Raw genomic sequence first — 15,105 nt, 5'->3', positions numbered from 1 at the left:
TCTCATTCTGTCGAGTACCTAATATACATTCAATCAATTCTTTCTCTGCTTAAGTTGGGGTCTAAATAACCCTAAATGTTACAGAGGGCAAGAATATAATTAGATTAATTTTGTAAAATTGCATACTTTATTTTATAAAATGAGATTTTTGTAAAATAGCTCTGCAAATTGTCAGGCCTCTGAAAATTAAGCATTATTTTAGGATGTAGGCTAAGTGCAACAAACTCATGATTAGGAGCTCACAGTTGATTAGGGAGATGAAGATTCAAAACAAATAACCTTAATTAGCATTTTTCCTTTTAATGCTGTACTATTCCTTTCATTTGCTTCCTGTATCTTCTCTATTGTGTCTATAAACTATTTTCCTTCAAACTGAGAATAATCTAGTGGTTTCACTGTAATCCTTTTAATTAGTATATTACAGTTTACTTGTAGAAATAAGATAAAAACATAAAATAGTAATTATCAAATGAAATTGCCTGGGATAGTACTTGGCAAATTATAGTTAAAAAAATATTAATGAACAAATGAATGAGTAAATAAGAGTGAGTGAATAGTACATACAATAAGTTCTGTGGAACATCAGAGTAGAGAAAAACACATTAGCCTGTGGTGGTCAGAAAAAAGCTTCTTAGTTGTTGAGAGAAGAGCAGGACTTGAGCAGATAGATGAGCAAGGTGGGCACTCTGAGCAGGAGATGAACATAGCAAAGGCGCAGAAGTAGGAAATCAGGCTTCGTTTTTGTCACCTGAAGTGTGGTATGGATAGTGGCTGATGCCTTTTTGAGCCCCTGTGCACAATGACCCACTGTCAGTGCAACCTTAGATCTGGGTCTCTCCTCAGGACCTGTTTCCCTTTTGCCTTTTTAAGTGGAGGTGGGTGTTCTCTGGAGCCTTGGGTTCCTCAGGAATGGAAGAGGGGGATGTCAGATCATTTACCCACTTGGCCTTTCAAGCTTTCCCTTTTTACTCTTGTTTCAAAGTGCTAGCTCATTAGAATTTATGCCATTCAGCTATGTTCCTTTTATCATTAATAGCTGCCTTTGATGTACTTTATGGGTTCTTTCTCTTTTCCATCTGTCCATTTACCCAACAACTATTTATTGAGCACATACTAGGTTCCAGAGTCTGTTTTAGGTGCTGAGAATACACTGGGAACAAGAGAGAAATCACTGCCTTCACTGAGCTTACGTTCTAGTGGTACGATAGATAATAAAGAAAATAAATGTTTATTTTAATTTGGGGTTGTGCTAAATGCTCTGAAGAAAAATAAAAACAGATTAGGTGTTAGATTGAGCGATTAGAGCCAAGAGCTGGTCAGAGAAAACTCTGAAGAGGTGATGTTGGAGCAGAAACATGAATGAAGTGAGGCAATAAGCTGTGGAATATTTGGAAAAAGAGTACTCAAGAAAAAAGGACAAGTATATGCAAATGCCCTGTGGTGAGAATAAAGTTGATATGTTTCAGGGAGTGTGAGGCGGTTGGTGTGGCTTGAGTTAAGTGAGGGTAGATGTGAACAGAGGAATGGGCAGCGGCAAGATTATATGGGGCCTTTTGCTTCCATTTATTCTTCTCTGCCAAGTTCTTCCATCAAACTGGATATGTGGATGATCCATCCAACACCTTGTCTTCTCATTTCCTGAATCTCATTTCCTAAAGTCTTCCCGGTTTCTTTCAGCCACTTGCTTTCACTGGTACTCTCTGGACATTGTCCCCACCTGGACTGTTCTATTTCTGAAATCACAATTTCAGACATCCATCCTCTGAAATTGGTCCAGCTCATTGGTCAACTACTTCCAACAGTTCAGTTCTTGAGCTTCAAATGGACCCTCAATTCTCCTACCCTACTCCCTCTCTATTTGACTGCCTTTGCCTATCCATATTTCCCTCCCTATCCAGCTTGGATTCACAGCCCTTCACTTTAAACAACCCATCACTGCCAATATTCAAAACCCTTTTCATTTCACCTTCTATTGCATCTATTTTTACCATCATATATGAATTAAAATATGCATCTTTTTTCTTGCTAGTTCAGGGCTGCTGAGAGCTATGGGAGAAAATATACAGAGCTACACAGACTATCAAGCTTATACATTAATGATCATCAGTCTCAATTAAGCTCTTAGCACTGCCAGACTAGCCTACTGTTTCCCTGGTCAGTTGTCTGTCTCCCTTTTTTTTTCTTTAATCCTCACCGAAGTACATTTTTTCATTGCTTTTGCAGAGAGGAAGTGGGTGCAGGGAGGAGAGAGAGAGAGAGAGAGAGAGAGAGAGAGAGAGAGAGAGAGAGACCTGTGTGAGAGAGAAACATGGAAACATGGCTCAGTGGCCTCCCTCACGTGCTGCAGCTGGGGATCTAACCTGCAACCTAGGTATGTGCCCTTACCGGGACTCGAACCCTCAACATTTCAGTGCACAGGATGATGAACAGAGCCACACCAGGCAGGACTGTTGTCTCACATTTTTAACAGTTAGTTCAAATCTTTTCCACCCCTACTTAAACCTCTAACTCACCCACCACCACCTCTCATTCTCTGTTGATGATTGTCTCCTTCACAAAACAAATAGAAGCGACAAGATAGGAACTTTCTCCACTTCTAGTCAACAAACCTAAAATCCTCACTACTCTTTGCGCTGATACTCCTCTTTCTCTCCAGTCTAGTAGAAGAGGCATCCCTTACATTTCTGGATCCTGAAACTTTTGTGTTTTTAATTATCCATCTTCCTGATTTCTGTGCATTAACATTTTTTTCAGTATTTCTCATCTTATACCCCTTGACCAACATCCTTTTTCACTTAGCACACACACTCGCTCTTTTCCATTTTATTAACTTTTGAAAAACTTCACCTTCCTTTCCCAAGGCACTCCTGGTAACATTTCCAGGACCTTCCATTTTGCTAAATCTAGTGCATATTTTTCAGTCCTCAACTTAGTGGATATTTCAGCAGCATATGTTAGATTGATCACTATATCTTTCTAAAAAGTATGCCCTTCCCACCCTGGCTGGTGTGGCTCAGTGGACTGAGTGCCTGCCTGCAAACAGAAAGATCACCAGTTTGATTCCCAGTCAGGGCACATGCCTGGTTTGTGGGCCAGGTCCCCAGTTGGGGGCTGGCAAGAGGCAACCCACCGATGTAGCTATCACACATTGATGTTTCTCTCCCTCTCTTTTCCCCCCCACTTCTCTAAAAGTAAATAAATAAAATATTTTAAAAGCTAAAATAAACATCCCCTCCCCTCCCCTTATATGTGTGTGTGGTGGGGTGTGTGTGTGTGTGTGTAAAACACTCTCCTACTTTGCTTCCGACATCTGTGGTGATGTGTTCTCATTCTTCTCTGCAAGACTCTGTCCTCTACTCTCCTTTTACTTGTAGATTTTCCTCAGAATTTCATCCTAAGCCATTTCTTTCTACAGACTTATGCCAGGTAATTTGACTCATTCTCTTGGCTTTAATTACTATTAATTTTCTGATGACTGTCAACTATAAATCTCTATCCCATATTGCTCCTCTGAATTCGAGACTCATGTAACTACCCATCAGCTCTCTGCACTTAGATGCCTGAAAGGTACTTCAAACTCAAGGGGGGTACTTTCAGCTCATCTCCTACCAACTTGCTTTTCTTCCAATGTTCTTTATTCAAGAAATGACATTGCCATCCACACAGTTGCTCAAACCAGAGATATGTGTGTCACTCTTGGCTTCTCTTTCCCCACTCAGTCACCACAGCTGGTCAATTATCAAGTCCTAACAATTCCACCTTCTTAAATATCATTCAAATTAGTCCACATGTCTCCATTCCTATGGCCTCCATGTTCTTGCCTGGGCTACTGTACCTGCCTCCAGTTAACTGGTCTCCCCGAATCCCTCTCATGCTCCCTGCCCTCCTCCCTCATACATTTCCCACACAGGAGCCAGAATTATCTTTCAAAAAGGGAAATCACATCTTTTGACTGCTTAAAACCCTTCAGTTGACCTGCATTTCTTTTGGGATCAAGTCTGGCCCCTTGTCTTTATCTCCAACCCCATCTCCCTAGCATTCTCCTCTAAGTTCTTTCAGTTCCTTCACTTGCACTCTCTGGATCCTCTTATATCATCTACCAAGGTACCTCATATGCATTCCTCTGGTTTTAGCTTAAACAATATTTCTTCCAGGAGGGCAGGAGCCCTGTTCTGTTTACATAGTGCTCTTGCTGCCCTTATCATATATTTTATGGTTTGTGGGGTTTTTTTGTAATTAATAACTTATTTACCTATTTTTTCTGTATTGTAGAAAATGTGTTTTTCTTGTTTTTCTCTGTATCCCTGGTGTCTTTCACTGTGACTGGTACATGGTAAACTCCTATTAAATGTGGACAGGAGAAAGGGAGAGAGCAAGAAAGGAATATAAAATGGATTATAATACTTCTACATATATTTTAAAGGTAAAACAAGGCTCCAAATTAATTTTGCTTTTCTGTCACACAAGTAATGTTTGCATAAACCTCACAAGTTACATGTCAGCATTTCCTTTTTCTTTAGTGGGAAGACATATTTAGTTCATTGAGTCTGCAGATTTCATTGAATGGACAGAGCCCTATATTTACTGAGACCAGTGGTTCACAGCCTAGGCTGTCCATTGGAATCACTTGGGGAGGGTATGAATTCTCTTTCCTGAGTCCCACCTTTATAGATTCTCATTTAAATGGACTCAGATTTATAAAAGCTCTCCACATGATTCTGACAGACAACAAAAGTTAAGAACATGACAGTTACCGGAGCTTTTTTCTTTGTGACTTGCTTCACTGAGTGATATTCGAACCTGTTGGAAAACAGGAAATTCAAACAATCCAGATTCAGCAATGCCCTGACACCCATGAGTGTTTTCAACTTCAACTAAAAATGGCTGCTATAATAAAAAGAATCATTGGTACAAGTGACTGTCAAGTCCAGAGATCGTGCTGGTTTCAGCCAGAACAACTCAGTGGCCCAGTGACCACCACTTATTTTTCTGTTTCTCTTACCTGTCTTGGTGTTGGCTTTCTTTTTATTTAGGCCCTCCTCATGGCCAAAGGTGGCAGCTGCTAAAGGCACCTGGAACGTGAACCCATCTTTGTCCCAGTATTATTATTAGAAAATGTTTTCAGATCACTTTGATTGGACTGGTTTAGGTTACAAACCAGTTGCCATATTTAAGGGGTTGGAATGTGCTAGAACAAAAGTAGAATCATCTTCCCAAGAATGATAGCAATCCTCAAATGAACATAAGGTGTTTGAGGAAGGAGGAGGGAAGAAAAATCAATGCTGAGACCATCAAATGTCTGCTATTACCACATAGTGGTTTAGCCTCGCTGCAGAACTTGTTTACAAAACTGTAGTAGTATTTTATAGTATTATACTACATGTTATAGTGTAAAGTACATAATACTTTATAAGTAACAGGTACATTTCTACATCAATACCCACAGGTTAGTGACTAATCATAAATTAAATATAATTATATTCATCACGAAATTGTTTAGTGAGGAAAAACTTGAGAACAGAAAATTTGTTTGCGTGCTGCAAATATAAGTAGCCTCACATATGGTCTTTGCTTAGTGCCTCAGTGAACAATGTCTCATTTTGGAAAACGAAAAGTCTATGACCCTCCAGAGAGTCTGATTTATGGATTTCTACCCTTCAAACTGAGTGTCACCAGCCAAGAAGAGTCTATTGAACTTTGCTTTTTATAATTGTCATTATAAAAGAAATAGGGTTTAAATTCCCCTCTGAAATATATTATTGAATTATGACATTGGACATAATTCTAATGACATAAGCTAAAAAAGAAAAGAACACACACACACACACACAAATCCCCCTAAGAGTCTCCTCCCTCTCCCCATCCTCCAGGGGATTCTAACTCTCCCTAGTTGAAAACTCACTGTTCTAAAGCTTGCTCTCACCAAATATCCATCTGATGATAATTTGACTTTGCATAAAAATTTTCCCATAGACAGAAATTTGCTAACCAGCAAACATTGATTTGGGATCTGCTTGTAATTAAGTTTCCCATTTCAAGTTAATTATTGGCATTCATCAGCCATTAGAGTCCCATTGTGTCTACGTGTGCTAACATTTAAGTTTCTGAGTTTATAAAACTGAGGACCACATCCCAGACAAGGCCCCTGCCATAAACTTTACTAAGATCATAGATGTCATCCTGTCTTGGTGGCCAGTGATTCCTCAACAAACTTCTTTCCATTCAAATTGTACCAGTAAAACCCTTTTAAAAAGAGGAATAAAATAACAGAGGTAGAGTTTCTCTTACCATTTAGAAATGTAGAGCCTGAATCCTCTGTCTATATACCTAGCACACATTCCTAAATACAGTGAAAGGAGAACAAGACCCTCAGGTGTCATCATCCTACGGCTGACTATGAGAAGTTATCTTGAAGAGAGTGCTTTTAAGGAAGAACTCAGTAGCCAAGATGTTAGCATTGAGAAAATATGGGCCCCCAAATCTCTGGATTATCTGTGGAGGGAGGGAAGAAGCTTATTTGCAAGAGATGGAGACTGAATTCATCTCCAGGGCTGCAAGTTTCATTATTCTGGAAAACACAGAGGGATCTTGCAGTGATGAAACATCATGGCAACCCCCCTGCAGAGATGCAGTTGTTGTTTTTAACTATAGAAAATTTCAAACATATACAAAAGTAGATAGAATAGTATAATGAACTCTCATATGCCTATGAGTTGATTGGTTTTTTTTAAAAAACTATTCATTGTTAATGCTATTATAGTTGTCCAAATTTTTCCCCCTTTGCTCCACTCCCCCAGCCCCCACCCACTCCCTCAGGCAATCCCTACACTATTGTCCATGTCCATGGCTCATGCGTATATGTTCTTTGGCTGATCCCTTCACCTTCTTTCAATCTGTCCCCACCTTCCCCCTCTCCTCTTACAGCTGTTGGTCTGTTCCATGTCTCTATGCTTCTGTTTCTATTTTGCTTATTAGTTTATTTTGTTCGTTAGATTCCACATATAAGTGAGATCATATGGTATTTGTCTTTTACTGACTCGCTTATTTCACTTAGCATAACAGTTCTTCAGATCCATCTATACTGTTACAAAAGGTAAGAGCTCTCTCTCTTTTACTACTGTGTAGTATTCCTTTGTGTAAATGTACCACAGCTTTTTTTTATCCACTCGTCTACTGATGGGCACTTAGGTTGTTTCCAAATCTTGGCTATTGTAAATAATACTGCTATGAACATAGGGGTACATATATTCTTTTGAATGAATTGATTGTTATTGAAATTAACTGATGGGCATATAAGGGTTCATTGTACTTATAGTTCTATGTATATGTGAAAGAGAACCATGGCAAGAAGGACCAGGTAAGGCCTAGAAAGGAGGGTTTACCTTTTAAAGTAAACTAAAACACTCTTACACAACCAATGGGTCTAAGAAAAAAAATCACACAAGAACTGGAAAATAGAAATAAATAAAAACAAAAACAGTATACATGAACTTATGAAACACTGTGAAGGCAGTGCTAAGGGAAAAATTTGTAGTTATAAATGCTTACATTAAAAAACAAGAAGTAGCTCCTGCTGGTTGGTGTGGATTGAGGGCTGGCCTGAGAATTGAAAGGTTGCCGGTTCGCTTCCGGGTCAGGGCACATGCCTGGGTTGCAGGCTGGGTTCCTAGTTGGGAGAGTGAGGAAGGAAACTGATTGATGTTTCTCTCCCTCTCTTTCTCTCTCCATTCTCCTCTATCTAAAGATAAATAAAAATAAAGTCTTAAAAAAAAAAAACAAGTGAGAAATAACTCAAATCAACAGCCTAACTTTACAACTTATGGAACTAGAAAAAGAACAAATGAAACCCAAAGCTAACAGAAGGAAGAAAATAATAAAGATTAGATCAGAGATGAAATAGAGGCTAGAGAAATAACAGAGAGTAGAATGGTGGTTGCCAGGGACTAGGGACAAGGAGGAAGGGGAGTTATTGAATAATGAGGGTAGAGTTTCAGTTTTGCAACAGGAAAAGAGTTCAGGAGATGGATGTACAACAATGTGAGTGTACTTTATACCACTGAACTGTACACTTAAAAATGGTTAAGATATAAACTTTATGTATGTTTATTTACCAGAATTTTAAAAATGGAAAATATTTAAAAATAAAGGGCCCTCGATAAAATAGCAAGAAAATCCTGAGAAGAAGTCCCTGAGAGCCATTGAGCTTATCATGAGAGCAGAGGTGAGTGGCCCATGGCTGAGTGAGTGGTTGGTAATGATCTCCCACTTCTCACTATCTGCTTCCTTTTCTTCCTCAATTCCCTTTTTCTGATCTGCTTCCCTGAGAGAAAAACCTCACTTCCCTGAGATCTTAAATTCCACGATTGTTGTGACAGTTATGCAAAAAAAAAAAAAAAAAAAAAAGTGAGGTTAATATGGAAGGCCTTTAATTTTCTGTTAGTCACATAGATTTTTTTTTTTAAATCCCTGGGGCCCAGACTTAGTAGTATCAATACAGGTGTGTCAAAGTAAAAGAGTAAGCAATTTTATGATATTTGGGTTGATGGTCCATTTTCCTGAGTAAGCATTTTAGGTAGGGATGGAATTTTGCATAAGATCACCTGTGGTTCACTTACTTTTCAGTATAAATACAGCCTTGATGATAGACTAGTTCTATTCTTTCCAAAAGGAGGATAATAATATTACTTGTTTTATAAACAGTGAAATAAAATCTTGGGGAGAAACATAAATGCTTAGAGAATGTCTAAATACTTGTCTTTTCTGGTTTTTGCACTGCAAAGAATCATGAGCAGCAAAGTCTCCCCAGACACCCTCTACCAGGTGATGCGGGAAATCCTGCACCAGAATCAGAGCATGTGCAGGAAGTTTTGGAGGATGGTGGAGCTGTAGATCAGCTTGAAGAACTATGACCCTCAGAAGGACAAGTGCTCCTCGGGCACTGTCAGACTTAAGCCCATTCCCTGTCCCAAGCTGTTCGTCTGTGTTCTGCAGGACCAGCAACACTGTAATGAGGCCAAGGCCATGACTATTCCCCACATTGATCTCTAGATGCTGATGAAATTCAGCAAGAATAAGAAATTGATCAAGAAACTGGCCAAGAAGTATGATGCCTTTTTGGTTTCAGAGTCTCTGATCAGGACTGAATTAGCCTGGCAAGTTCCCTTCCTTGCTGACGCACAATGAGAACATGATGTCCAAAGTCCATGAAGTGAAATCCACAATCAGGTTCCAGATGAAGAAGGTTGCTGTGTCTGGTGGTGGTTGCTGGCCATGTAAAGATGACAAAGGATGAGCTTGTATACATCAGTCACTTAGCTTTCAATTTCCTGCTGTCATTGCTCAAAAAGAACTGGCAGAATGTCCGGGCTTTGTACATCAAGAGCACCATGGACAAGCCCCAGCTCCTATACTAAGGCATAGCTTAATAAACCATACTGCTACCATTAAAAAGAAAAAAGAAACTCTTAAATACTGACAGTTACTATAGTCTTTTTCTAAACCTCCACTTAGTGAGATCTTCCAACTGTATGAATTTTTACGTTTTTACTTCAGACTGAGAATATTCTCCTTTACTAACTCCACCCCAGACCTAATCAGAGAATTAAAAGTCTTTCAACATGTTTCACATTTACAAATTGGTTGTTGGAATTGTCAGCCTGTCTTTCACCTCTTGGGCACCAGAGGGCAGCATCTTAAGGCTCACCTATCTGGGACACAAATCCGTCTCCCTACCTCCCCATCCCCACCCCCATCAGTTTTCTCCTCTGGATTTGTTCCAGCACCTTGAAGAAGCTTAAAGGAACAATTCAGCTTTGTTCTTTCTGATAATTAACGTTTTTTCTTATGGTTCACCACACCCACTAGAGACAGAAAGTAGTGATTACCCAGGAGGCTCCCACCCTTTATCAATCTGCACAATCAAAAGAATTGTCCCTGTAAAGTCTCTGTAAACAATTAGTTCAGAATCTTTTTTTGTTGTTCTTAATTGTTTTTAGGCTGAAGACAATCTAAAATTCTATTCCTTATTCTAGCCTTGAAAGCTTATAAAGTGAGATGATAGAGGTGAAACTGCTTTCAAAGGGGAAAGAAGCACCATCTAATCACAAAGTAGAGTTACCTCTAGGAGATAGGTTAGCAAGACAAGGCCTTTTACCTAATAAGTAATCAATAAATGGTCAACAAAGATTGCTAGGGACAGATTTTTTTTTAAGAGGAAAGTTAATTTTTTGTCCTTGTGCATATAGTTCTCATGGTTTTATTTTTTCTTATGATTTCTTTGTTAGTTTTTTTTTTTTATGAAAAATTTTCACATTCTAAACCTGTTCATTCTTGTGGACTTACCCTAAACTACATATTCAGAACCACTCAAGTAGCCATTTGTTCAATTATAGAATATTGTGGATATTAAGAAATTTGATTAAAAAATAAAACTACTTTTTTGTCTGTTTACTCTGAGAAACCAGGTCTCAACCATCAGTGAGTAAATGGCTCCAACAGAAAATGTAAAAGTACAAATATACATAACATCTCTTTTCCATAATACCAAATATTTTACTTTCCATCAGGTCATCCCTTAATCACAGCATATTTAGAGCTTCAAATTTCTTTTTTTTTAAAGCATATTCAAATTTCTTTTTTTAAGCATATTTTACTGGTTAAACTATTACAGTCGTCCCAATTTCTTTCCCTTTGCCCCCCTCTGCCTTGTACACCCCTTCCCTCCAGCAATCCCTCCCCTTAGTTCACGTGCATGGTTTGTGCATGTCAATTCTTTGGTTTCTCCACTTCCTAGACTATACTTAACATCCACTTGTCTATTTTGTACCTACCAACACTGGGGAACACTTGTTTTTTACTAACTTTTGGCATCTGAATCCAAAAATGACCCAAATTTTTCTCTATCACATCAACTTTTTAAGGTACAGGATACCCTCCCTTTGTCCCAAAAATCATATAAAATGTACATACAAAGGGAAAAAAAGAAAAAATTATCTGAATAGGCTATTTAGAGTTATTTTATTCATATAAAGGCTATATATTGTTACTGTAAGTAAAATTGTGTACAAATAGTAAACTTCTGCTATCAAACATACGTATTAAGGTATTTTATCTTTTCAAATTACAGGCTAGGAAATGCCATAATGAGATACTTGGAATAGTCTCCTTCAGTTGGCAAAGCTTTAACAAATTGCTTCATAGACCCAGTTTTATGTGCAGAGGTGGGAATATAATGTTCTTTCTGTCGACAAGTGGCTTGTGTAGAATGTTTGGATCAGCAGGTTTGAGGTCAGATCTTGGAAGCCAATTCAACTCCACCCAATGCTTCTCACAAGCTCTGCTGTCCCACATACACAGAAGACAGGGATACTTGGTATATCTGTGTTGCTGACCAAGAAGGAAGCAGACCATTTTAAGGTCAACACAGATGATCCAATTGTACTTGTGATATTGCAACAGATCAATGACTCTCTTTATGTCTTCATATTCTTCACAGAAACAAACCGAGTGGCCCATTGGGACTGCACCAAATAAACTGCCATTGTAGAGGAGGACACACTTCAAGCTCCGCTTTGAGCTATCGATGAACAGTCGCCATTCAGGTGCGTTATAAATTGGAATTCTCAATTTCTCCATTAAACCATGTATGTTATGGCAACACACAAAGCCACCATCACTTTGAAAGTACTGAAGAAATGCATTTTCTCTTGATCAAAAGTAGGATGCCTTCGCTCCTTTTTCAAGCAAGTTTTTCTCGTGCAGTCTTGATGCTAAGAGTTCTGAAGTCTCTTTGGATAGTGCCAAATCTCATGGCAAATCATTCAACTCATGCTGATCAAATCCCTTACAAACTGAGTCATCATCAATTTCAAAATGTTCATCGTTGCTGTCACTTAGTTCTTCACTATACTAGTTTTTCAAAAGAGGGTAGTTCAATGAAAACTGGCACTGGGATTTCAGCTGAATGAGACATTGGGTGTATAGCTGATGGTAGGCCAGGATATTCTATTTTACATTTATTTTTCTTGTTATATCCTGACGTTTTCACTATACAAAAGTACAATCACTTGAATAATTTCAGAGCTCTCGCCAAACCATAGGTATACCAAATGACAATTTATCACATGTTCCCTTTGTCCACATCTACAAACTCTCGACACACTGCTTGCATACCTTGTGAGGGGCCCAAGGCTTATCTTCATTACCAAGTTTTACTTTAAAGTATTCAAAATAGGCTTGCCTGACAAATGCGCTGTTTGTCCTTTGGCTGGGAATGGTGAAACTGCCACAGATATAACAAAACAAGTGAAGGTTGTTTAGGCACTTATGATGAGAAATAGCAGAGACAGACATCATCTGAAGGAAAGGAAATAAGTATGTATGTAAATAAAATAATAAATTCTGCTAACTCCTTGTGTTACAGAGCAAAAGGGGGTTCTTTCACGTGGGAACTTGGTGTAAAACCCAACAACTAGTGTTGAGGAAAACAGGTCTTTATTTACAATATTCCAACCTGGGGAGGGCAGTGAGCACTTCAGCTCAGAGCCCTGTTCTCCCACGAGACCCAGCACTTCCCTTGCTCTTCAAAAGGCTAGAAGCCAAAAACATGCCCAGAAGTTCCCCATCCCTTATCTGTTAGCTGTCTCCTTCAGGATCTGGGGTACGATGTCATCAGCCTCTGTATAACAGTCCAGGAAAACATGTGCCATGTTGCACTGAATCACGCATGGTTCTCCCTTTGCCCTTTCAAAACCACATGGAATTCTCTCCTAGAAATGTCTGCCACTTATTTTTAAATCCCTGACTGCGTCCTGTGATGCAGTGGGCATGGTAACAAGTTCTGACCATTCACAGAACCTTGTACATGCTCTGTGTACTCTTTGTGTACCATTCTATGGTCCAAAACCCCTCCCATCTTCTTGGGGCCTTGGAAGTATCAAAGCCATTTGTGTAACAAAGACACTAGCCACTAGCCACAGGCATGTAAAGGCATTTTAAAAGCTGTTTCCTTTTCCCAATCCTCCAACCTGCAGGCTCTGGGGATTTTGGGACACCCCCACTCTGTGACACTTGTATACAGACAAGAACTCAGACTACACTTTGGAATACGATTCAATATATAGAGCGACACACAACCTCTCACCGCACTGTCTCATGTGTAACTGAACAGCCTAGACAAGTATGAACCTGTTGCTGGTCTCCAAGGTCGTTCCCCACCTTTCCCCACTTGAGGGAGGTTTGCTCTCAGCCAATAGGAGAGCACTAGTGCTTCCTTCGATCCAAGCTCGATCCAGCCTAGAGTGGTTGCATTAAGATAAGCTGTAGAGAAAAACTTAACACGATAGAAGAAAACTAACTGCAGTTTTATTTAAGTCTAAAACAGCTGAAAAATCCAACTCAACAGGAATTATGTTAAAAATTGTTCCCCTGTGTTATCTTCTTAATCCCTGTAGCTTTTGTGCCATTCTCCCTTATCCACCTCCCACTGATAACCCTCCAAATGATTTATGATTCTGCCCTTATTCTAATTGTTTGCTTAGTTTATTTTTATTTTTGCTTTTGTTTTTTAGATTTGTTGATAGCTGTGGGTTTGTTGTCATTTTAATGTTCATAGTTTTGATCTTATTTTTTCAAGTAAGTTCTTTTAACATTTCATGTAATAATGGCTTGGTGGTGATGAATTCCTTTAGTTTTGTCTGGGAAGCACTTTATCTGCCCTTCCATTCTAAATGATAGCTTTGCTAGATAGAGTATTGGTTGTAGGTCCTTGCTTTTCATCACTTTGAATATTTCTTGCCAGTCCTTTCTTGCCTGCAATGTTTCTATTGAGAAATCAGCTGATAGTGTTATGGGAACTCCTTTGTAGGTAACTCTCTTCCTTTGCTGCTTTTAAGATTCTCTCTTCATGTCTAACCTTTGGCATTTTAATTATGATGTATCTTGGTGTGGTCCTCTTTGGGTCCAACTTGTTTGAGACTCTCTGTGCTTCCTGGACTTGTATGTTTATTTCCTTCACAAATTAGGAAAGTTTTTTTTCATTATTTTTTCACATAAGCTTTCAATTTCCTGCTCTTCCTCTTCTCTTTCTGGCATCTCTATCATTTTGATGTTGGCCCTTTTGGAGATGTCCCAGAGTCTTCTTATTATCTCCTCATTTTTTTTCAATTCTTGTTTCTTCATTCTGTATGGGTTGACTATTCATTTCTTTGTTTCAATTCATTGGTTTGAATTCTGGCTTCTTTCCCTTCACCATTGGTTCCCTGTGGATTTTTCTTTATCTCACTAAGTGTAGCCTTCATTTCTTCCCTTATGCTTTTGCCATATTCAAGTTCTCTGAGCATCCTTATCACTAGTGTTTTGAACCTGCATCTGATAGGTTGGCTATCTTCATTTTATTTAGTTTTTTTTCTGGAATTTTGATCTGTTCTTTCATTTGGGCTGTATTTCTTTGTCTGCTCAACTTGGCAGCCTCCCTGTGTTTGTTTCTGTGTATTTGGTAGAGCTGCTTTGACTTCCTATCTTGTTACACCTGTTACATTGTAAGGAGTGGAGCCTTCCGTATTTGTCAGTGCAGGTCAACACATTTCACTACTTAGTGGTGCTGAATGTGGGGGAGGGGTCAGAGAGGCAATAATGTTGCTTGCTTTGCACTCTTCCCTTTTCCAGTCAGTTCACCCACTTTCCGTGTGTGACTGTTGCCCCTCTAGCTGTTGCCCTGATGGTGGTTCCCAAAGTGGGTGGGTTTGTGTATGTTCTAGGACTGTGGGGGCCCTCTAAATGGACTCTCCTGAGAGATAGGCAGTTTCTTCTGCCACCCCAACCACCACTTGTTTTCACAGCCTGAAACTATGAGGCTTTATTTTCCTGGCACTGGAACCCTGAGCTTCACAGTATGACCTGAGGCTGGGATCACTCTCCAGAAGTCCCTCCTGGCTTTTATTCACCACAAGTGAATGTGGAACTGCCCATTCCACTGGATGCCCACTGCTATCTTGCCACCGCCACCTCACTGCCACCTTGTTGTCACCACAGTGCATCCTCTCTGCCCCAGCTTCCCATCTCTGCCCCTCCTATGAATCTAAATGAATATTTCTTCTTTAAATCCCT

General features: G+C 39.3%; 1 pseudogene; it reads left to right on the top strand.

Moving 5' to 3' along the window:
* Positions 1 to 8,784: 8,784 nt before the first annotated feature.
* On the top strand, positions 8,785 to 9,413 carry LOC150021205 (large ribosomal subunit protein uL1 pseudogene; annotated as a pseudogene).
* The last annotated feature ends 5,692 nt before the right edge of the window (positions 9,414 to 15,105 follow it).

The sequence above is a fragment of the Furipterus horrens genome, unplaced genomic scaffold (genome assembly GCF_987537825.1).
Source record: "Furipterus horrens unplaced genomic scaffold, mFurHor1.1.pri manual_scaffold_1, whole genome shotgun sequence".
Taxonomy (NCBI): domain Eukaryota; kingdom Metazoa; phylum Chordata; class Mammalia; order Chiroptera; family Furipteridae; genus Furipterus; species Furipterus horrens.
The sequence above is the reverse complement of the archived record's forward strand: the minus strand, read 5'-3'. Positions and strand labels throughout refer to the sequence as shown.